We start from the raw sequence: 22,881 nt of genomic DNA on the forward strand, positions 1-22,881 counted from the left end.
TACAAAAGCTTTGCAGTTTTATGAGGTCCCATTTGGCGATTCTTGATTTTAGAGCATAAGCCATTGGTCTTTTGTTCAGGAAATTTTCCCTAGTACCCATGTGATTGTGATTGAGACTCTTCCCCACTTGTTCTTCTATTAGTTTGAATGTATCTGGTTTGATATGGAAGTCCTTGATCCACTTGGATTTACGCTTTGTACATGGTGATAAGAATGGATTGATTTGCATTCTTCTACATGCTGACTTCCAGTTGAACCAGCACCATTCTACATGCTATCTTTCTTCCATTGGATGGTTTTAGCTCCTTTGTCAAAGATCAAGTGGCTATAGGTATGTGGGTTCATTTCTGCGTCTTCAATTCTGTTCCACTGATCTATCTGCCTGTCTCTGTACCAATTATGACTATTGCTCTGTAATACTGCTTGAAGTCAGGGATGGTGATTTCCCCAGAAGTTCTTTTATTGTTGAGTATAGTTTTTGCTATCCTGGTTTTTTTGTTATTCCAAATGAATTTGCAAATTGCTCTTTCTATCTCTATAAAAATTGAGTAGGAATTTTGATGGGGATTGCATTGAATCTGTAGATTGCTTTTGGCAAAATGGCCATCTTTACTATATTAATCCTGCCAATCCATGAGCATGGAAGATCTTTCCATCTTCTGAGATCTTCCTCAATTTCTTTCTTCAGAGATTTGAAGTTCTTGTCATACAGACCTTTCACTTGCTTGGTTAAAGTCACACCAAGATATTTTATGTAATTTGTGACTATTGTGAAAGGTGTCATTTCCTTAATTTCTTTCTCAGCCTGTTTATCTCTGAGTAGAGGAAGGCTACTGATTTATTTGAGTTAATTTTATACCCTGACACTTTGCTGACATTATTTATCAGGTTAAGTAGTTCTCTGGTGGAACTTTTGGGGTTGCTTAAATACACTATCATATCATCTACAAATAGTGATATTTTGATTTCTTCCCTTTCAATTTGTATCCCTTTGACCTCCTTTTGCTGTCTGATTGCTCTGACTAGGATTTCAAGTATTATATTGAATAAGTAGGGAGAGAGTGGGCAGCCTTGTCTAGTCCCTGATTTTAGTGGGATCATTTCCAGTTTCTTTCCATTTAGTTTGATGTTAGCTAGTGGTTTGCTGTATATTGCTTTTACTATGTTTAGATATGGGCTTGAATTACTGATCGTTACAGGACTTTTATCATGAAGGGGTGTTGAATTTTGTCAAATGCTCTCTCAGCATTGAATGAAATGACCATGTGGTTCTTATCTTTGAGTTTGTTTATATAGTGGATTATGTTGATGGTTTTCCATATATTAAACCATCACTGCATACCTGAAATGAAGCCTACTTGATCATGATTGATGATTGTTTTGATGTGTTCTTGGATTCAGTCTGCAAGAATTTTATTGAGTATTTTTGCGTCGATATTCATAAGGGAAACTGGTCTGAAGTACGCTTTTCTTTGTTGGGTCTTTTTGTGGTTTTGGTATAAGAGTAATTGTGACTTCATAAAGGGAATTTGGTAGTGCTCTGTCTGTTTCAATTTTGTGGAGTAGTTTGGACAGTTTTGGTATGAGGTCTTCTAAGAAGGTCTGATAGAATTCTGCACTGAACCCATCTGGACCTGGGCTCTTTTTGGCTGGGAGACTTTTTTTTTTTTTTCGGGGCTGGGGACCGAACCCAGGACCTTGTGCTTCCTAGGTAAGCGCTCTACCACTGAGCCAGATCCCCAACCCCTGGCTGGGAGACTTTTAATAACTGCTTCTATTTCTTTAGGAGTTGTGGGGTTGTTTAGATGATTTATTTATTCCTGATTTAACCTTGGTACCAGGTATCTGTCTAGAAAATTGTCCATTTCCTCCAGATTTTCCAGTTTTGTTGAATATAGGCTTCTGTAGTAGGATCTGATGATTTTTTAAATTTTTTTAGATTCTGTTGTTATGTCTCCCTTTTCATTTCTTATTTTCTTAATTTGGATATACTCTCTGTCACCTCTGGTTGGTCTGGCTAAGGGTTTATCTATCTTGTTAATTTTCTCAAAGAACCAGCTCCTGCTTTTGTTGTTTCTTTGTACAGTACTTCTCTTTTCTATTTGGTTGGTTTCAGCTCTGAGTTTGATTATTTCCTGCTTTCTACTCCTCTTGGGTTTATTTATTTCTTTTTGTTCTAGAGCTTTAAGGTGTGCTCTCAAGCTGCTGACATATGCTCTCTCCTGTTTCCTTTTGCAGGTACTCAGAGCTATGAGTTTTCCTCTAGTACCACTTTCCTTGTGTCCCATAAGTTTGGGAATGTTGTAACTTCATTTTCATTAAATTTTAAGAAGTCTTTAATTTCTTTCTTTATTTCTTCTTTGACCAAGTTGGCATTGAGTAGAGCATTGTTCAACTTCCATGTACATTGTGGGCTTTCTGTCATTATTGTTGTTGTTATTGAAGACCAGTTTTAGTCCATGGTGATCTGATAGGATGCATGGGAGTATTTCTGTCCTCCTGTATCTGTTGAGGCCTAGTTTGTGGCTGATTATATGGTCAATTTTGGAGAAGGTTCCATGAGCTGCTGAGAAGAAAGTATATCCTTTTGTTTTAGGATGGAATGTTCCATAAATATTTGTTAAATCCAATTGGTTCATAACTTCTGTTAGTTTCTCTAACAGAAGTTAGTCTCTGTTTAATTTCTGTTTCCATGATCTGTCCAGTGATGAGAGTGGGGTGTTGAAATCTCCTACTATTACCGTGTTAGGTCCAATGTGTGCTTTGAGCTTTTAGTAAGTTTTCTTTTATGAATGTAGGTGCACTTGTATTTGTAGCATAGATATTTAGGATTGAGAGTTCATCTTGGTGGATTTTTCCTTTGATAAATATCAAGTGTCCTTCCTTATCTTTTTTAATGGCTCTTGGTTGAAAGTCAATTTTATATGATATTAGAATGGCAACTCCAGCTTGTTTCTTCGGGCCGTTTGCTTGGAAAATGGTTTTCTAGCCATTTACTCTGAGGTAGTGTCTGTCTTTGTCACTGAGGTGTGTTTCCTGCATGCAGCAAAATGCTGGGTCCTCTTTATGTATCCAGTCTGTTAGTCTATGTCTTTTTATTGAGGAAGTGAGTCCATTGATGTTGAGAGATATTAAGGAATAGTGCTTGTCACTTCCTGTTATTTTCGTTGTTAGAGGTGGAATTATGTTTGTCTCTCTTTTGGTTTCATTGCAAGGAAATTATGTTCTTGCTTTCTGTATGGTATAGTTTCTCTCCTTTTGTTGGAGTTTTCCATTTATTATCCTTTGTAGGGCTGGGTTTGTAGAAAGATACTGCATAAATTTGGTTTTGTCATGGAATATCTTGGTTTATCCATCTATGTTGATTGAAAATTTTGCTGGATACAGTAACTTGGGCTGGCATTTGTGTTCTCTTGGGGTCTGTATGACATCTGTCCAGGATCTTCTGGCTTTCATATCTCTGGTGAGAAGGTGAGAAGTCTGGTGTAATTCTTTTAGGTCTACCTTTATATGTCACTTGACCTTTTTCCCTTACTGCTTTTAATATTCTTTCTTTGTTTTGTGCATTTGCTCTTTTAACTATTATGTGACAGGAAGAATTTCTCTTCTGGTCCAATCTATTTGGAGTTCTGTAGGCTTCTTGTATGTTTATGGGCATCTCTTTCTTTAGGTTAGGGAAATTTTCTTCTATAATTTTGTTGAATATATTTACTAGCCCCTTAAGTTGGGAGTCTTTACTTTCTTCTATACCTATTATTCTTAGGTTTCATTTTCTCATTGTTCCCTGGATTTCCTGTATGTTTTGGGCTAGGAGCTTTTTCTGTTTTATCTTTCATAGTTGTGTCGATGTTTTCTATGGTATCTTCTGCCCCTGAGATTCTCTTTTCTATCTCTTGTATTCTGTTGGTGATGTTTTTGTCTACGGCTCCTTGTCTCTTCCTTTGGTTTTCTATATCTAGGGTTGTCTCCCTTTGTGCTTTCTTTATTGTTTCTATTTCCATTTTCAATTCTCTCACCTGTTTGGTTGTCTCTTCCTGTAATTCTTTTAGTGATTTTTGTGTTTCCTCTCTAAGGGCTTCTACTTGTTTACTTGTGCTTTCCTGCATTTCTCTAAGGGAGTTCTTTATGTCTTTCTTAAAGTCCTCCATCATTATCAAAAAATGTGATTTCAAATCTAAATCTTGCTTTTCTGGTGTGTTTGGATACCCAGTATTTTCTTTGGTGGGAGAACTAGGCTCTGATGATGCCAAGTACTCTTGGTTTCTGTTGATTAGGTTCCTGCTCTTGCCTCTAGCCATTGGGTTGTCTCTGGTGTTTGCTTGTCTTGCTGTTTCTGGGAGTGACTTGGCCCTGCCTTAGGCCTCTGTGTCAGCACTCCTGTAGAACTATTTTCCTGTTTTCTTTCAGCCTTTCCTGAGTACAGGTGCTCTGCTCTTAGCTGTGGCAGTGCTCCTGGAGATTGTCTTCCAGCTCTAGGAATGAGCAGGAATCAAAGGTTCCTGGCCCTGATTGCTCTTGTAGGTCCTTGCACCCAGTGGGCACAGTTTGTACTATGCAATTCCCTCTTGGATCTGGACTGTGGGCACAGGGTATTCTCCTCTGACTTCTTAGGGGTATTCACACTTCTGAGGTTGCAGCTCTCTCCCCCACGGAATTTGGGTGCAGGAAGCTGTTTGGCAGGATCAGTTCAGTTTTGGGCGCAGACCAGAACTGAGGGTACCAGCGGCTGCCTGTTCCTATGTCCCTCTGTCCAGAGGCACTGTGCAGTTTCCCCTTGGCCCAGGGATGTGGGCCAAGGTGTGCAGAGGTGGCACTCTGTCCTGTGGCCTCAGGATGTCTACACTCCTGGGTGGTCTGCTCTTTTCCCCATGGGATTTGGGTGTAAGGAACTCAAAACCAGAATTTCAAAGCAAGTAGTTTGTTTTGTAGAAAAAACATCTAGGAAAAACTGGTAGAGCATGGATAAGTAGGGTGGAGACAGGAAGAAAGGCAAGTGTAGATGGGAGATGAAGCACTCATTGATCACATGCAACTAGGGCTTTACACCAAGGCTGAACACATATAGGTCACCTCAAGTCACCCTCCCTCAAAGGACAAGGGAGCTGAGATGTTTAACTGACACCTCTAGGCAGTATTTTCCAAGGCTCTTCTTGGGCAGAGCTCTGTTTCTCTAATGTTTTTAGCATGTTGCATGTTTACAACATGAATATACTTCAGTCATAAAGTTCAATGCTGAAGTTGACATTGGCATGCAGGCCCAGAAATGTGCTGAGGGCCTGACTATGTGCATCACAGAGCTGTCTAAAGTGAATCCAATCTTGCACTCCTCAAATGATGTCAATTTGGTTATTCCTTGTTACTCATTTATTTTGCTACAATACTGACTTTGATTTATTAAGGCCTTTGTTTAACAATCTATGTTGAATAAATTAGATTGGCCTGTTGTCTTGTTTTCTCTTATAATCTTTGAAAATTTCCCAGCATCTTTAAATTAGACTTAAAAAGTGAATGGGGGTGACCCCCCCTTTTTTTTTTATTAACTTGAGTATTTCTTATATACATTTCGAGTGTTATTCCCTTTCCCGGTTTCCGGGCAAACATCCCCCTCCCCCCTCACCTTCCTTATGGGTGTTCCCCTCCCCATCCTTCCCCCATTGCCGCCCTCCCCCCAACAATCTAGTTCACTGGGAGTTCAGTCTTAGCAGGACCCAGGGCTTCCCCTTCCACTGGTGCTCTTACTAGGATATTCATTGCTACCTATGAGGTCGGAGTCCAGGGTCAGTCCATGTATAGTCTTTAGGTAGTGGCTTAGTCCCTGGAAGCTCTGGTTGCTTGGCATTGTTGTACTTTTGGGGTCTCGAGCCCCTTCAAGCTCTTCCAGTTCTTTCTCTGATTCCTTCAACAGGGGTCCTATTCTCAGTTCAGTGGTTTGCTGCTGGCATTCACCTCTGTGTTTGCTGTATTCTGGCTGTGTCTCTCAGGAGCGATCTACATCCGGCTCCTGTCGGTCTGCACTTCTTTGCTTCATCCATCTTGTCTAATTGGATGGCTGTATATGTATGGGCCACATGTGGGGCAGGCTCTGAATGGGTGTTCCTTCTGTATCTGTTTTAATCTTTGCCTCTCTATTCCCTGCCAAGGGTATTCTTGTTCCCCTTTTAAAGAAGGAGTGAAGGGGTTGGGGATTTAGCTCAGTGGTAGAGCGCTTGCCTAGCAAGCGCAAGGCCCTGGGTTCGGTCCCAAGCTCCAAAAAAAAAAATAAATAAATAAATAAAGAAGGAGTGAAGCATTCACATTTTGATCATCCATCTTGAGTTTCATTTGTTCTAGGCATCTAGGGTAATTCAAGCATTTGGGCTAATAGCCACTTATCAATGAGTGCATACCATGTGTGTTTTTCTGTGATTGGGTTACCTCACTCAGGATGATATTTTCCAGTTCCAACCATTTGCCTACGAATTTCATAAAGTCATTGTTTTTGATAGATGAATAATATTCCATTGTGTAGATGTACCACATTTTCTGTATCCATTCCTCTGTTGAAGGGCATCTGGGTTCTTTCCAGCTTCTGGCTATTATAAATAAGGCTGCTATGAGCATAGTGGAGCACGTGTCTTTTTTATATGTTGGGGCATCTTTTGGGTATATGCCCAAGAGAGGTATAGCTGGATCCTCAGGCAGTTCAATGTCCAATTTTCTGAGGAACCTCCAGACTGATTTCCAGAATGGTTGTACCAGTCTGCAATCCCACCAACAATGGAGGAGTGTTCCTCTTTCTCTGCATCCTCGCCAGCATCTGCTGTGACCTGAGTTTTTGATCTTAGCCATTCTCACTGGTGTGAGGTGAAATCTCAGGGTTGTTTTGATTTGCATTTCCCTGATGACTAAGGATGTTGAACATTTCTTTAGGTGTTTCTCAGCCATTCGGCATTCCTCAGCTGTGAATTCTTTGTTTAGCTCTGAACCCCATTTTTTAATAGGGTAACCCCCTTTTAAAATATGTCCAAGAATTGTTTGTATAAAATTTTTCTTTCCTGAAACTTTTGATATATATAACAAATTATTTTGTTATATTTTAATGTCCTCAATAATTATACATGATTTTTTATTTATTTTTATTTGAAAACTAATGTCAGCATCATAGTCTTGGTTTTTTTTTTTTTTTAATAATTCCAAACCCTTGTCTGTAATGTATCCTGAGAAATCGCAGATGAACGGCCTCCCTGATTCTCCTGTGCAGCTTTCAGGACTGCATGAGACCCCCAAAGAAAGTCTGTGCCCCAGCCCACCTCTTGGGAAGACACCTGATCATCTAACTTATCGTCTACCTCTGACCCTCAGGGGCATTCCACTCATTTCATACACACACGGATGCAGGCACAGAGAGACAGACAGACAGACAGACAGACAGACAGACACACACACACACACACACACTCAAACACATGTAGAGACACAGGCACACCTTTGAAGTCTAGGAAGCACAAACTATTTTTTTTCCACTGTCTGTCAGGTGGAACCTTCCTGCATGCCGCCTACACACTCACCTTAAAAAAAAGAATCATTTATTTGTTCATACACGTAAGCAATATGCCTTAATCAACGCACCCCAAAAGTTCCCACACACCCTTCTCCTACCTTCTGTGTCCTCTCCTTTCTTTTGTTAATAACCTGCTGAGTCCGGTTAGTGCTGCTGCAGACAGATCTTGAAGACTTCATTTTATGTGGGTTAACCACAGCTGCAGTGAGTTCATGGGCACAACTGCCCTGTGTGTGCAGAAGATGGAGTCTCTCAGCACTCCTCCAATTCTCCAGCTCTGCCATGTTTTCCCTGCGCATCCTCTGAGGTCTTCCTTGAGCCTTGGAGAGAGGAGTTTTGAGGAGCCACACAAACCTAAGGCTTTGTCAGAGGCCCTGATAAAAGGGCAAAGAGGATACTAGTTCTGTGTCCTTGCCCAGGGGCAGACTTGGCAAGGCCTGCACTGGGGCTGGGGCTGGGGCTGGGGCTGGGGCTGGGGCTGGGGCTGGGGCTGGGGAATGGGGATGGGGCCAGAGCCTTGAAGGAGTTAGGTTTCATCTCCTGGGAACCCAGATTTCCCTTCTTGAGGGCTATGGTTATCAGCCCTAACACAGCTGTGTCTGGCCTATCCCCTACTCTCTTTGCTAACATTGTTTGATTTAGCTTTCTGCTGACCTCAGTGCAGTTTCCTCCTGAAAACAGTGTGTACAATGAGGCACTTCTTAATTAACTTGCTTGGTGTAAAACAGGTTGTGCAAAACCTCCTGATCCCACCTTTTCTATCTTCTTCATCTCATCTCCTGGCCTTCCACTTAGGAGTCTGTCACTGAAGAGTGACCTGTTGACTTAGGTCAGGAGTTGATGTAGATGTCCAGTTTAAGTCAATAGTCCCACATACTCAGCACTTTGACCAGTTATGAGATTACCCTTGTGGAGTGAAACTTCTCTGGCATGGTTGAGGGCAGCATCAATCTAGCAGTGTAAACAATTTAAAGGACAGTTTGACAACATGCCATTTAGCAGTACAATGGTAGTAGGTTCCTCCCTAGGGCCCATGACCTCCCAAGTCACGGGCTTTTGACCGGATCTACAGCAGCACTCCTGAATTCCTTCCTCTGGACAGGCCTCAAATCTAATCCAAAAGCAGTCGGACACACCCACAAACTTCATTCCAAGGAGCACAGCTTGCCTGGCAGGTCAGTACTGAAGCATGCTGTGCTGGCTGCAGTGATACTGGTAAAGGCTTTTTGACTTCAGCAGCTTGAGTCACTTTCAGTCCTATAAAACTAGTTACCAAAGAAGAAGTTTTCAGCTAAGTTCTATCTTGTTTGTCTGTGCCATTCTACAAAAGTGTCAGCAATACTATCTTCACACTAATTCAGCACACTTGCATCGTGAAGACTCCACTAATCCTCACCGTCCCTGCCAGGTTGTGACTCGGCTGGTATCAGGGACCAGCCTGGCTCTGGGCCACTCTCCTTCTCATTACACCCAATGACCCTTTGTGATGCGCATCACTCTCTGGACCACAGGTCTCTATGATGGGAGAAGGATGGAGTGTTGTGACCAGATTTGCTTAGTCCAGCTCCCTGCCTCAGACACGTGACATTAACTGAGGGGCCGAGTGCACAGTGTTTATAATTCCACAGCTCTCCAGGGTCATTTCCTGTTACACTCGGAGAGATGAAAGAGGGAGGTGGCAGGGCTTCAGTATCTAAGGATACCAGGCAGAGGGTGGAGAGAAGTGTGCAACAGGAGCCGAGACTGGCGTCCTGTCCATGAGGGAGGCTGCACACAACACATCAGCTTACCTCCTTACTTGGGAAGGTGATGTTACAGTGTGGGGTTTTTTTTGCATTGAAAATAAACTAATTTTAAAAAACCCTATTTATTTATTGGCTGTCAGGTAGGTAAGAGCTTGAATCTAAGCATCAGATGCAGACTGAGAATTTTCTGGTTCAAATCTTCACACTCACCACCCAGTCTGAAATTGCTTCATTAAAGTGTAGTTCAATGCCCCCAGAAAAGTGGGAAGGGTGTTGGAGATCACAAACCTTCTGGAACAAATATAGGTTCCTGCCATGGCTCTTGACTGATGTGGGAGCCCATAGTGCCAAGTTGGCTTTGGGGGTACCCTAGTCCTGGTCCTGTAGGTTGGCTTCAGTCTGGCTGGCCTGCCCTTCCACAGGCAGTCACACTAAGGATGTAGGAGAACCCAGTCCAGAGCTCATTATTAACTTCATAGCCTCAGCCTTTCCCACCAAAGAGCCTCCCAGACAGAAATCGAGAATTCAGAATATACCTCATCTCTTGGTGACCAATAAAAGCAGACCAACCATGATTCCTCTGTGATAATGAACACAGGGCAGAGGTGAGGAGTGGAGTGGGAAGTGAACTCACGTGTGGAAGGCACTGTACACTGAGCACCTGATGTACTAACGTGAGGAGTTGGAAGCCTTTGAGAGCTTGGGTGACAGTAGTGGGTTGTGGAGCTAAGGCACTGTGATTGTTTGAATATTCCTGGCCCAAGCACTAGCACTGTTAGGAGGTGTGGCTCTGCTGGAGTAGGTGTGTCACTGTGGGTATGGTCCTTAAGACCCTAGTCCTAGTTGCCTAGAAGCTAGTCTTCTAGCTGCTTTCAGAGCAAGATGTAGAACTCTTAGCTCCTCAAGCCCCATGTCTGCCAGGACACCGCCATGCTCCCACATTGATGATAATGGACTGAACCTCCGAAATGTAAGCTAGCCCCAGTTAAATGATGTCCATTGTAAGACTTGCCTTGGTCATAGTGTCTGTTCACAGCAGCAAAGCCCTAACTAAGACAGGTACAAACACCCTAAGCTATGTAGCCCAGAATAGAAGATCTGAGTTTATATGGCTAATTCTAACTAGTCCACCAAGGCCCCACCTAAGGGAAATATGGTAAGTTAACTACCAGAGTCATGTTTAAGCAATGGGGCACCTGGACGTGAACCAGGGATTCTTGATCTATAGTTAAATGCTCTGCCCCTGCCTATACCCCCACTTTAAAGGTAAGGTAGTCTCTGATCAACACTTCAACCTTGGAGCCACACTCAAACTGTTATATGTCCATGATCTATGGCTTCTGCTACTGATCTTGAACCTGGCAGGATTTTTCCATTTGGTTTGTCCTCCACGCTTCTTCTTTCCAACCATAGCTAGCCCACCTCAATGCGCGCTCTCTCTCTCTCTCCCTCTCTGGAAGTAGAAAAGACACTTGTCCATGTGTTTTCCTTAAGTTCACACGAAGTGGACAAGACAAAAGCTGTGGGTTCTGGACCTTCATAGGCCCAACCTGCAGCACAGAGAGAAGCTTTTCCTCCAGGACATCAGGAGGGTATGCATTACTTCCCTCAATCATTAATTCACTCAATAACATGTACAGAGCTCATTAGCTTCTGGTCACTGATCAACCACATCGAGTACACAAAGAGAGATCAATCATTTCCCTTTTTGTTCACATCCTAGTATAAATAGGAAACAAATTCATGAATCAAACATGTTTCATAGTAGTGGCGGGAGCTGAAGTACAGGTTGGGAATAGCTGGGAGTGAGGAGGATACTAGGAGCCCAAGAGAGGCTTCTTGAGAGATGAAAGACAAAGGCTTCCAGGAGGTAGTTCTGTTCCAAGCCTCTAAGCTTAATTTCCAGTGATGAGTAACCCACAGGGTCACAGACTTAGAGGACAATCAATGCACAAGTGACTGTGACCTGGGTAGGCTTCAGAGAGCAGTGGGTAGAGGGACTTGAGTGAATCTACTGCACAGGTGAACACAGATCAGTGCATAATGGGACACCATCCAGGACAAGGAACAATGAGGTAATAAAGATCTTATTTGGGAGTTTTGGGCTCCTGAAGGCATTTTACCATCTAACATCTAAAAGAAAACCTGGGAAGGGGGCACCTGGATTTGAACCAGGGACCTCTTTTTTTTTTTTTTTTTTTTTTTTTTTTTTGGTTCTTTTTTTCGGAGCTGGGGACCGAACCCAGGGCCTTGCGCTTCCTAGGTAAGCGCTCTACCACTGAGCTAAATCCCCAGCCCCGAACCAGGGACCTCTTGATCTGCAGTCAAATGCTCTACCCCTGAGCTATACCCCCACTGGTACCAGTGTACACAGTTAATAATTTGCATCTCAGTGGTGATACACTAGGACGGACTACAAAGTGAAATTACAGATGCTCACAGACCTATATCCCAGAAGCTGCCCAACCTGACAGGTGAGATGCCTTCCTCAGCTTTGCAGCTTTCCAGGCCCATCCTTGAGAAAGGAGAGAAAGGAGCTGCCTGCAGACCATAAGCGCACTTCACACTGCCGTCCTGGGTTAGCTCCTGAGCTGGCCAACTGCCTGAGCCCCCAAACACCCAGATCTTCTTTATCTGAAGACAGATGGGTTCTCACAGGGTCCTAGCTGGCACTATCAGCAGCAATACTGCAGGATCCCTCTTTGCCTGGGACAGGAGCTCAGGCAGTCTTTAGCCTCTGAGGGTGAAGCAGGAAGTGGAGGTCTCTGGAAGTGGGAGAGAAGCTCATGGGAAAAATGTCTACCCTACACAGACAGCCAGATTCTGTGACTTGCCTCCTTAGCTCTGACTACAGATTCACCAGATAGCCCCAGAGGCACATACTTTTATGGTTAGGCTTCCTTATTGGTCCCTGGATACTGGCTGTCACTATAAGTACTGAGAAAGTAGATATATGCAGGGACAGGGGAGACAGATAACAAGAATGGGAGGGACAGTCAGCATGTAGGAAGAGATGGGAGACAGCCATCTATCCACATGACAGGTTGGACGGTAGCTCCCAGGTCTGGTGAGGTCCATGACTGGAATGAATGGAAGAAACATAAGACTCAGTGTGTGTGTGTGTGTGTGTGTGTGTGTGTGTGTGTGTGTGTGTGTGTGTGTGTGATATCTCCATGAGTAAAAAACAAATGTGTGGTAGGGGGCACCTGGATTTGAACCAGGGACCTCTTGATCTGCAGTCAAATGCTCTACCCCTGAGCTATACCCCCACCTGTTTATTAATGTCTCATAGGCACTCAGAACCTGCATGGCCACTCCATGGTTGTTAACATCTGGCATGTGCACCTGCCAGTGCTCTGTCATCATCTGCTTCCTCCTATGAGGCCCAGCCTTGAGCTGCCTCTGCACATCTGATGGCCATGTCCTCAGGAGTGACTACCATTCTCCTACTGAAGTCCTAGCTGAGAGGCAGGAGGCTTCAGTTGAAGCTGCTTCAACCTTCAACTCAACTAACATCCACATGTGACACAATGGCTACTTGGCTGGCCTTTGGGGATGAGTGGGAGGCAGGAGTGGATAGAATGGAATATTTGGCTGCTGAGAACTCCTTGGTCAGATTCGGTAGGAGGGACAAAGAAAACACTCCTGATTAATAACCACATAATGGAGAGACTGCAGACATGATGAAAGACATCTGGAGACCATAGTGAGTGAAGCATGATGCAGGACAGTGGCTGATAAGGTGATCAGCAGGTGACAGTCCTGGAGCAGGGCGTGATTGAGATTAATGTCCTGTGTTGCTCTTTCTAGGACTTTGTAGACTCCCCATTGGCACAGGTCACCTGCACTGCCTCACCCGAGGATGTAGAACACATGGTGACATCTGCAGTGGCTAGAGGACCTGACCCACCTCCTTCAGACCAGACTCTATCAGGCTTGGATTCACCATGTCCTCCCCAATAGACCTACCACAGGACACTCAGAATCCCTCCATGTCCAGAACACTGCAGACTTAGCTGCTCAGTGTAGGGAGAACTTTGGTTTCACTAAAAAAACCAGTTAGGTTAATGAATATATTTTTGTTTTAATTCCAGATGTGGTATATTGGTCTGCTTCAGATTGTCAACAGCCATTAACCATAATTCTTGAGATCTAAGAGCTGAATGATTTTCATCAGTGCACATAGTTTATGTTTGGAATTCTGTAAACTCTTGAGAGTCTATAAATATAAAAGTTCAGAGAGGGCCTGTGGCAGCTGTTGTTTCCCCTGCTGTTTCTGGTTCGTGCTGGTGCTTTTGCTAATGGTTTTGCTGGGTTGCTGGGTTGCAGGACTGCTGGGTTGCTGGGTTGCAAGATTGCTTGGTTGCTGGGTTGCTGGGTTGCTGGGTTGCAGGATTGCTGGAATGCTGGATCTACCTAAGTGGGACCAGGAATCTCTACTTGTGGACCTTTCTCCTAGAAGCCATCACAATGAGGCAAAGGACCACAGAGATGTCAAAGATGTAAGAGAACACCATAGCCAAAGAATGTAGTCTGTGGGGACAGAGAACAAGGAGAGGATTCAGAGAGGTCTTAGTTCAACTTTTGTGATTTGCATAAGATGATAAGGAAAATCACAGAATGCTTCTTCTTGGGAAACTATTCATTTAGATTTTATCTAGTAAATATACTTCTGCTGTATATTTTACTCATAGAACAAGACTTATGCAAGGTAACTAAACCATTATACAAAGACAAACTAAGAAGTGTCACTGGTGAATTCTTAAAGATATGTAAACAATAACATGGGATTCACACAAGGATTGAAGACACAGAGCACAAAGTTACCATTGCTAAATTCACCATAGAGTCAGCACAGGCTTAGTTTCCAGTGTTGAGAGAAATCTTGTGTGAGGGTGTGCATGCACATGTGCATGTGCATGTGTGTGTACGTGTGCATGTCCAAATGAGCTACTTTTAGGAAAACACCATCATGTTATTAGAAACATAAAGCATAGAGATGATGTTTGGTGAGTACTAACTATAAACCCACCACAGGGTTTCAGATGAATATTTGAAAAGATCCTTAGATCCAGCAGAGGATCTTCCAAGGCTCCATCACTTGTTATAGGAAAATATGCCAATAAAGGTCCACATGAGATTTCTCTTTCAAGTCTGGGGAGGTGTCAACATCCTCAAAAATCCCAGTGGAGTTGGTCACTGACATGACAATGCACACAAGGGACAGGGACACTGATCCCAGTATGGTGCTGATTTGACTCTGTGTGTGGCTTTATGGAATCTCTGTCACTTTGTACACTGTCACTGTACTAGAAAAGCAGAGGCCATCAGGCAGTGGGGAGAGGGAGGGTATTGCTGCTCTCTCCCTTTTCCTAAAAAGGGCAGACAGAGGAGCTGTCCATGGTGTGAAGCACAAACCCAGCATGGTCAGGCTCTGCTTGGCCTTTCACACTGAGCTGTGGCAACAGCTGTCACAAGAAAGTCAGGAACTTGGTTGGGAACTTTATTCCAAGAGATAACACTTAAAATAGGGACACATGGCTGACAGAGCACATATGCTGAGCCACTAGGACAGATATCAGCAATGACCCAAGCAATGGATACACACCAGGCCCATGAGCATCTTAGAAACCCCATGATCTATGAGATCCACATGATTTTATGTGCCCCTCCCCTCTGAGAGCCAGGATTCCCACATTCCCAGCTCTGATGAACCAACTGAACATCTCCCACTCTAGTGTGTTTCCAGCCCAGTATCCCTTACTCAGTTTTCTTGAGGGTCCTTTGCTGATGCCCACTGCATTCGGTTCTTGAATCCCATATGCTGAGAAACGCTCATGGTTTCTCTAGTAAAACCTAGCTTTTACAGGTTTAAAAAACTCACTATACATTCTAAAAATGCTGAAGACTCACATGAAAGATTTGAGATTCAATGAACACCTAGAGCCACCTGTCACGTGAAGGATCTGATGGGTAAGAACACAGCTGTAGCATCCACGGGTTGAATCTCCAGCCATGAGCCAAAGAGAGAAAGTGCTTCTATACTACAAATGTGGACAGTTTCCAAAATCACATGAAAAGGGGGCACCTGGATTTGAACCAGGGACCTCTTGATCTGCAGTCAAATGCTCTACCCCTGAGCTATACCCCCACTGGTATCAGTGTACACAGTTAATAATTGTCATCTGAGTGGTGATCTATTAGGACTGACTATAAAGTTAAATTACAGACGCACACAGACCTATATCCCAGAAGCTGTCCAACCTGACAGGTGAGATGCCTTTCTGAGCTCTGCAGCTTTCCAGGTCCATCCTTGAATAGCATCATCAGCCAAGGAAATGGAGAGGAGCAGCCTGCAGACCCTGAGCCCACTTCACACTGCTCTCCTGGGTTAGCTCTAGAGCTAGTCAACTGCCTGGACCCCCAAACACCCGGATCTTCTTTATCTGAAGACAGATGATCTGTCACTCAGAGTTCTCACAGGGCCCTAGCTGGCACTGTCAGCAGAAACACTGCAGGATCCCTCTTTGCCTGGGACAGGAGCTCAGGCAGTCTTTAGCCTCTGAGGGTGAAGCAAGAGAGCAGTGAGCTCTGGAAGGGGGAGAGAAGCTCACATGGGAAATGTCCACCCTACACAGACAGCACAATTCTATGATTTGCCTCCTTAGCTCTGACTACAGATTCACCAGATAGCCCCAGAGGCACATACTTTTATGGTTAGACTTCCTTATTGGTCCCTGAACACTGGCTGTCAATATAACTGCTGTGCCTAGAAAGTCCCTAATTGTCCCTTACAGTTCTTGTCTTCTATTAAACATCACATCTGCATATGCACAAATCAACAGAACCAGAGAAACTAGGTATATGCAAGAACAGGGGAGACAGATATAAAGAATGGGAGGGACAGTCAGCATGTAGGAAGAGATGGGAGGCAGCCATCTATCCACATGACAGGCTGGACTGTAGCTCCCAGGTCTTGTGAGGTCCATGACTGGAATGAATGGAAGAAACATAAGACTCAGTGTGTGTGTGTGTGTGATATCTCCATGAGTAAAAAACAAATGTGTGGTAGGGGGCACCTGGATTTGAACCAGGGACCTCTTGATCTGCAGTCAAATGCTCTACCCCTGAGCTATACCCCCACCTGTTTATTAATGTCTCACAGGCACTCAGAACCTGCATGGCCACTCCCTGGCTGTTAACATCCAGCATATGCACCTGCCAATGCTCTGCCATCATCAGCTTCCTCCTATGAGGCCCAGCCCTGAGCTGCCTCTGCATATCCGATGGCCATGTCCTCAGGAGTGACTATTCTCATCCTTATTCTCAATCCTTAATTCTACATAAGACAAGGGCACTTGAGAAGTGAGTAGCACCAGAAAAATGGAACAAAAAGGTTAAGAGCTGGTGACTGTGAGCGTGAACTTCCGGCAGAATGAAAGAGGGAAGCAGACTTCACTAGAAGGAAGATTGCTGTCCCACCCTGTGCTGGGCACTTTACGTTTCAAGTTCCTCCAGTCCCTGAGTAGGGAAGTGACCTAGAAAGGGACCTAGAGAAACAAGCCCATGCAGGATGATAGAGTTAAAAAGTCTATTTGGAGAGAAAGTGTTAATTTGAGCCAAGTGCACACCAGAGGAGTGGCCTGGAATGATGAAGTCACCATCAGTCCTCAGTAATTGTGTTAATGGTTCTGATCATGATTATGATGAAATAATGTGGTATTCTATAGAAATGATTTTTAGGCTTTTTAAAGATGCTGTTATTTCCTAAAGAATGCATTCCCCTCATGTTAAACAAGTGTTGAGTAACTTGCCTACCCCAAATAGAGTTATTTCCCTAAGACTCAAAATGTTTGGTAACAAACAGCTGTGCTAGAGGCCAGTCAACAGTTACAATGGTGAGCATGAAGGAGTGAATACTGAACAATGAAATAGAGCAAGAAGAAGGAATATTGCTAACGATCAATTGCTTGGTGAAGGGTAGTATTCTGATTTACAAGAACAAATTCGATTTGATGATGCTATTATAGAACATTGTCACTTGGTGACTTTAAGAGCTTGGGACAAAGTCGAGGAGCCCAGGTAGAGACCTACTACATTCACTAAGATTATACAAGGCTCTGAGGGAAGCCTTCACAAATTTCTTATAAAGACTGGTTTCAGCTGTAAAGAATGTCACATTATACCCTGATGTGAGACAGGTATTGATAGAGACCTTGGCTTTTGAGAATTCAAATACTGAATACAAAGGAGTCATTAGCCTGTTAGTCACAAGCAGTACCAATGGATGAGTGCCTAACAGAAATGAATATTGGCTTTCATGAGCATCACGCCAATATCATAGGACAAGCTACACTAGAGTGTCAGGATATCAAAATACCCAAGGTTTAACTGCAGTGAATTCGGCCATTTACAAGGAAATTTTGAGGCTAAAAGCCTCAGAGCTCAAAATGTTCATTCTGTAACTAAAAGACACAGTACTTTCAGGGAGAAGGGAACATGCAGTTTTTGGTGGCAATAGGTTCTCTGAAAGGACTCCTAGGCTTCCTAGGATTTGTAGGCACCGTGGCAAAGGGCACCATTGGACTAATAAGTGCAAATCCAGGAGAGACATACAAGTGATTGCTTGTGTTTGGGAAATGAAATCCAGAGCCTACCAGCTTGATGTCCTGCAGCAAAAAAAAAAAAATCTGAGCTATTTCTCCCTGGTCATCCAGAAGGTAAAAAGCAGACAGAGAAAGCACAACTGAGTATTGCTGATCTCATGCATGCTGCAGAAGACAATACTGCTTTAAATTTGGCCACAGTTAAACCTCATGCCCTATCTCAAAAAACTCGGTGTTACAAAATTACCCTAGATGCCTAGAACAAATGAAACTCAAGATGGATGATCAAAATGTGAATGCTTCACTCCTTCTCTAAAAGGGGAACAAGAATACCCTTGGCAGGAAAGAGAGAGGCAAAGATTAAAACAGAGACTGAAGGAACTCCCATTCAGAGCCTGCCCCACATGTGGCCCATACATATACAGCCACCCAATTAGACAAGATGGATGAAGCAAAGAAGTGCAGACCGACAGGAGCCGGATGTAGATCGCTCCTGAGAGACACAGCCAGAATACAGCAAATACAGAGGCGAATGCCAGCAGCAAACCACTGAACTGAGAATAGGACCCCCGTTGAAGGAATCAGAGAAAGAACTGGAAGATCTTGAAGGGGCTCGAGACCCCATATGTACAACAATGCCAAGCAACCAGAGCTTCCAGGGACTAAGCCACTACCTAAAGACTATACATGGACTGACCCTGGACTCTGACCTCATAGGTAGCAATGAATATCCTAGTAAGAGCACCAGTGGAAGGGGAAGCCCTGGGTCCTGCTAAGACTGAACCCCCAGTCCCGTGGGGGAGGGCCCAGGAGCGGCAGGACACCTGCCTGAGACACCGCCGGAACCTGAAAGAAACAGACCGGATAAACAGTTCTCTGCACCCAAATCCCGTGGGAGGGAGAGCTAAACCTTCAGAGAGGCAGACAAGCCTGGGAAACCAGAAGAGACTGCTCCCTGCACACACATCTCGGACGCCAGAGGAAAAAGCCAAAGACCATCTGGAACCCTGGTGCACTGAAGTTCCCGGAAGGGGCGGCACAGGTCTTCCTGGTTGCTGCCGCTGCAGAGAGCCCCTGGGCAGCACCCCACGAGCGAACTTGAGCCTCGGGACCACAGGTAAGACCAAATTTTCTGCTGCAAGAAAGCTGCCTGGTGAGCTTGGGACACACGGAAGCAGAATTTCTCTAGGACCGGGCACGTTCTGTGTTTACCGGAAGTCCCACACCCGCGGATCCCGGCCCGCAGCAGCTCTCTGCTCCCAGACCCGGTGAGAGAGAGACCCAACTGCCTGGTCAGGTGGGCACTCCTGAGGCTGCAGAGCGGAAGAGACCACTAACACTGCTCACCCCTGCCCACATCCCTGGCCCAAGAGGAAACTGTATAAGGCCTCTGGGCTCCCGTGGGGGAGGGCCCAGGAGCGGCAGGACACCTGCCTGAGACACCGCCGGAACCTGAAAGAAACAGACCGGATAAACAGTTCTCTGCACCCAAATCCCGTGGGAGGGAGAGATAAACCTTCAGAGAGGCAGACAAGCCTGGGAAACCAGAAGAGACTGCTCCCTGCACACACATCTCGGACGCCAGAGGAAAAAGCCAAAGACCATCTGGAACCCTGGTGCACTGAAGCTCCCGGAAGGGGCGGCACAGGTCTTCCTGGTTGCTGCCACTGCAGAGAGACCCTGGGCAGCACCCCACGAGCGAACCTGAGCCTCGGGACCACAGGTAAGACCAAATTTTCTGCTGCAAGAAAGCTGCCTGGTGAACTCAAGACACAGGCCCACAGGAACAGCTGAAGACCTGTAGAGAGGAAAAACTACATGCCCGAAAGCAGAACACACTGTCCCCATAACTGACTGAAAGAGAGGAAAACAGGTCTACAGCACTCCTGACACACAGGCTTATAGGACAGTCTAGCCACTGTCAGAAATAGCAGAACAAAGTAACACTAGAGATAATCTGATGGCGAGAGGCAAGCGCAGGAACCCAAGCAACAGAAACCAAGACTACATGCCATCATCGGAGCCCAATTCTCCCACCAAAACAAACATGGAATATCCAAACACACCAGAAAAGCAAGATCTAGTTTCAAAATCATATTTGATCATGATGCTGGAGGACTTCAAGAAAGACATGAACACACTTAGGGAAACACAGGAAAACATTAATAAACAAGTAGAAGCCTACAGAGAGGAATCGCAAAAATCCCTGAAAGAATTCCAGGAAAACACAATCAAACAGTTGAAGGAATTAAAAATGGAAATAGAAGCAATCAAGAAAGAACACATGGAAACAACCCTGGATATAGAAAACCAAAAGAAGAGACAAGGAGCTGTAGATACAAGCTTCACCAACAGAATACAAGAGATGGAAGAGAGAATCTCAGGAGTAGAAGATTCCATAGAAATCATTGACTCAACTGTCAAAGATAATGTAAAGCGGAAAAAGCTACTGGTCCAAAACATACAGGAAATCCAGGACTCAATGAGAAGATCAAACCTAAGGATAATAGGTATAGAAGAGAGTGAAGACTCCCAGCTCAAAGGACCAGTAAATATCTTCAACAAAATCATAGAAGAAAACTTCCCTAACCTAAAAAAAGAGATACCCATAGACATACAAGAAGCCTACAGAACTCCAAATAGATTGGACCAGAAAAGAAACACCTCCCGTCACATAATTGTCAAAACACCAAACGCACAAAATAAAGAAAGAATATAAAAGCAGTAAGGGAAAAAGGTCAAGTAACATATAAAGGGAGACCTATCAGAATCACACCAGACTTCTCGCCAGAAACTATGAAGGCCAGAAGATCCTGGACAGATGTCATACAGACCCTAAGAGAACACAAATGCCAGCCCAGGTTACTGTATCCTGCAAAACTCTCAATTAACATTGATGGAGAAACCAAGATATTCCATGACAAAACCAAATTTACACAATATCTTTCTACAAATCCAGCACTACAAAGGATAATAAATGGTAAAGCCCAACATAAGGAGGCAAGCTATATCCTAGAAGAAGCAAGAAACTAATGGTCTTGGCAACAAAACAAAGAGAATGAAAGCACACAAACATAACCTCACATCCAAATATGAATATAAAGGGAAACAATAATCACTATTCCTTAATATCTCTCAATATCAATGGCCTCAACTCCCCAATAAAAAGACATAGATTAACAAACTGGATACGCAACGAGGACCCTGCATTCTGCTGCCTACAGGAAACACACCTCAGAGACAAAGACAGACACTACCTCAGAGTGAAAGGCTGGAAAACAACTTTCCAAGCAAATGGTCAGAAGAAGCAAGCTGGAGTAGCCATTCTAATATCAAATAAAATCAATTTCCAACTAAAAGTCATCAAAAAAGATAAGGAAGGACACTTCATATTCATCAAAGGAAAAATCCACCAAGATGAACTCTCAATCCTAAATATCTATGCCCCAAATACAAGGGCACCTACATACGTAAAAGAAACCTTACTAAAGCTCAAAACACACATTGCACCTCACACAATAATAGTGGGAGATTTCAACCCCCCACTCTCATCAATGGACAGATCATGGAAACAGAAATTAAACAGTGATGTCGACAGACTAAGAGAAGTCATGAGCCAAATGGACTTAACGGATATTTATAGAACATTCTATCCTAAAGCAAAAGGATATACCTTCTTCTCAGCTCCTCATGGTACTTTCTCCAAAATTGACCACATAATTGGTCAAAAAACGGGCCTCAACAGGTACAGAAAGATAGAAATAATCCCATGCGTGCTATCGGACCACCACGGCCTAAAACTGGTCTTCAATAACAATAAGGGAAGAATGCCCACATATACGTGGAAATTGAACAATGCTCTACTCAATGATAACCTGGTCAAGGAAGAAATAAAGAAAGAAATTAAAAACTTTTTAGAATTTAATGAAAATGAAGATACAACATACTCAAACTTATGGGACACAATGAAAGCTGTGCTAAGAGGAAAACTCATAGCGCTGAGTGCCTGCAGAAAGAAACAGGAAAGAGCATATGTCAGCAGCTTGACAGCACACCTAAAAGCTCTAGAACAAAAAGAAGCAAATACACCCAGGAGGAGTAGAAGGCAGGAAATAATCAAACTCAGAGCTGAAATCAACCAAGTAGACACAAAAAGGACCATAGAAAGAATCAACAGAACCAAAAGTTGGTTCTTTGAGAAAATCAACAAGATAGATAAACCCTTAGCCAGACTAACGAGAGGACACAGAGAGTGCGTCCAAATTAACAAAATCAGAAATGAAAAGGGAGACATAACTACAGATTCAGAGGAAATTCAAAAAATCATCAGATCTTACTATAAAAACCTATATTCAACAAAATTTGAAAATCTTCAGGAAATGGACAATTTCCTAGACAGATACCAGGTATCGAAGTTAAATCAGGAACAGATAAACCAGTTAAACAACCCCATAACTCCTAAAGAAATAGAAGCAGTCATTAAAGGTCTCCCAACCAAAAAGAGCCCAGGTCCAGACGGGTTTAGTGCAGAATTCTATCAAACCTTCATAGAAGACCTCATACCAATATTATCCAAACTATTCCACAAAATTGAAACAGATGGAGCCCTACCGAATTCCTTCTACGAAGCCACAATTACTCTTATACCTAAACCACACAAAGACACAACAAAGAAAGAGAACTTCAGACCAATTTCCCTTATGAATATCGACGCAAAAATACTCAATAAAATTCTGGCAAACCGAATCCAAGAGCACATCAAAACAATCATCCACCATGATCAAGTAGGCTTCATCCCAGGCATGCAGGGATGGTTTAATATACGGAAAACCATCAACGTGATCCATCATATAAACAAACTGAAAGAACAGAACCACATGATCATTTCATTAGATGCTGAGAAAGCATTTGACAAAATTCAACACCCCTTCATGATAAAAGTCCTGGAAAGAATAGGAATTCAAGGCCCATACCTGAACATAGTAAAAGC

General features: G+C 43.7%; 1 long non-coding RNA gene and 3 other non-coding genes across 6 annotated transcripts in view; all 4 read right to left on the reverse strand.

The window, feature by feature from the left end:
* LOC108350703 (uncharacterized) overlaps positions 1-22,881 on the reverse strand; it is a 145,372-nt gene that overhangs the window by 23,866 nt on the left and 98,625 nt on the right. The window contains exons 1-2 of one of the 3 annotated variants that reach the window (XR_015686536.1): positions 8,195-8,968; positions 7,639-7,860 (exon numbers count right to left, since the gene is read on the reverse strand). The exons of the other annotated variants lie outside the window; for them this stretch is intronic. This is a non-coding gene — a long non-coding RNA (uncharacterized LOC108350703). Of the gene's footprint in view, positions 1-7,638; positions 7,861-8,194; positions 8,969-22,881 lie in introns of those variants that run through there. 3 annotated transcript variants of the gene reach the window in all.
* Positions 12,483-12,554, reverse strand: Trnac-gca16 (transfer RNA cysteine (anticodon GCA) 16). The gene has a single exon. It is a non-coding gene; the product is annotated as a tRNA-Cys (tRNA).
* Positions 15,365-15,436, reverse strand: Trnac-gca17 (transfer RNA cysteine (anticodon GCA) 17). The gene has a single exon. It is a non-coding gene; the product is annotated as a tRNA-Cys (tRNA).
* Positions 16,356-16,427, reverse strand: Trnac-gca18 (transfer RNA cysteine (anticodon GCA) 18). The gene has a single exon. It is a non-coding gene; the product is annotated as a tRNA-Cys (tRNA).

The sequence above is a fragment of the Rattus norvegicus genome, chromosome 4, assembly GCF_021556685.1.
Source record: "Rattus norvegicus strain SHRSP/BbbUtx chromosome 4, alternate assembly SHRSP_T2T, whole genome shotgun sequence".
NCBI classification, from domain to species: domain Eukaryota; kingdom Metazoa; phylum Chordata; class Mammalia; order Rodentia; family Muridae; genus Rattus; species Rattus norvegicus.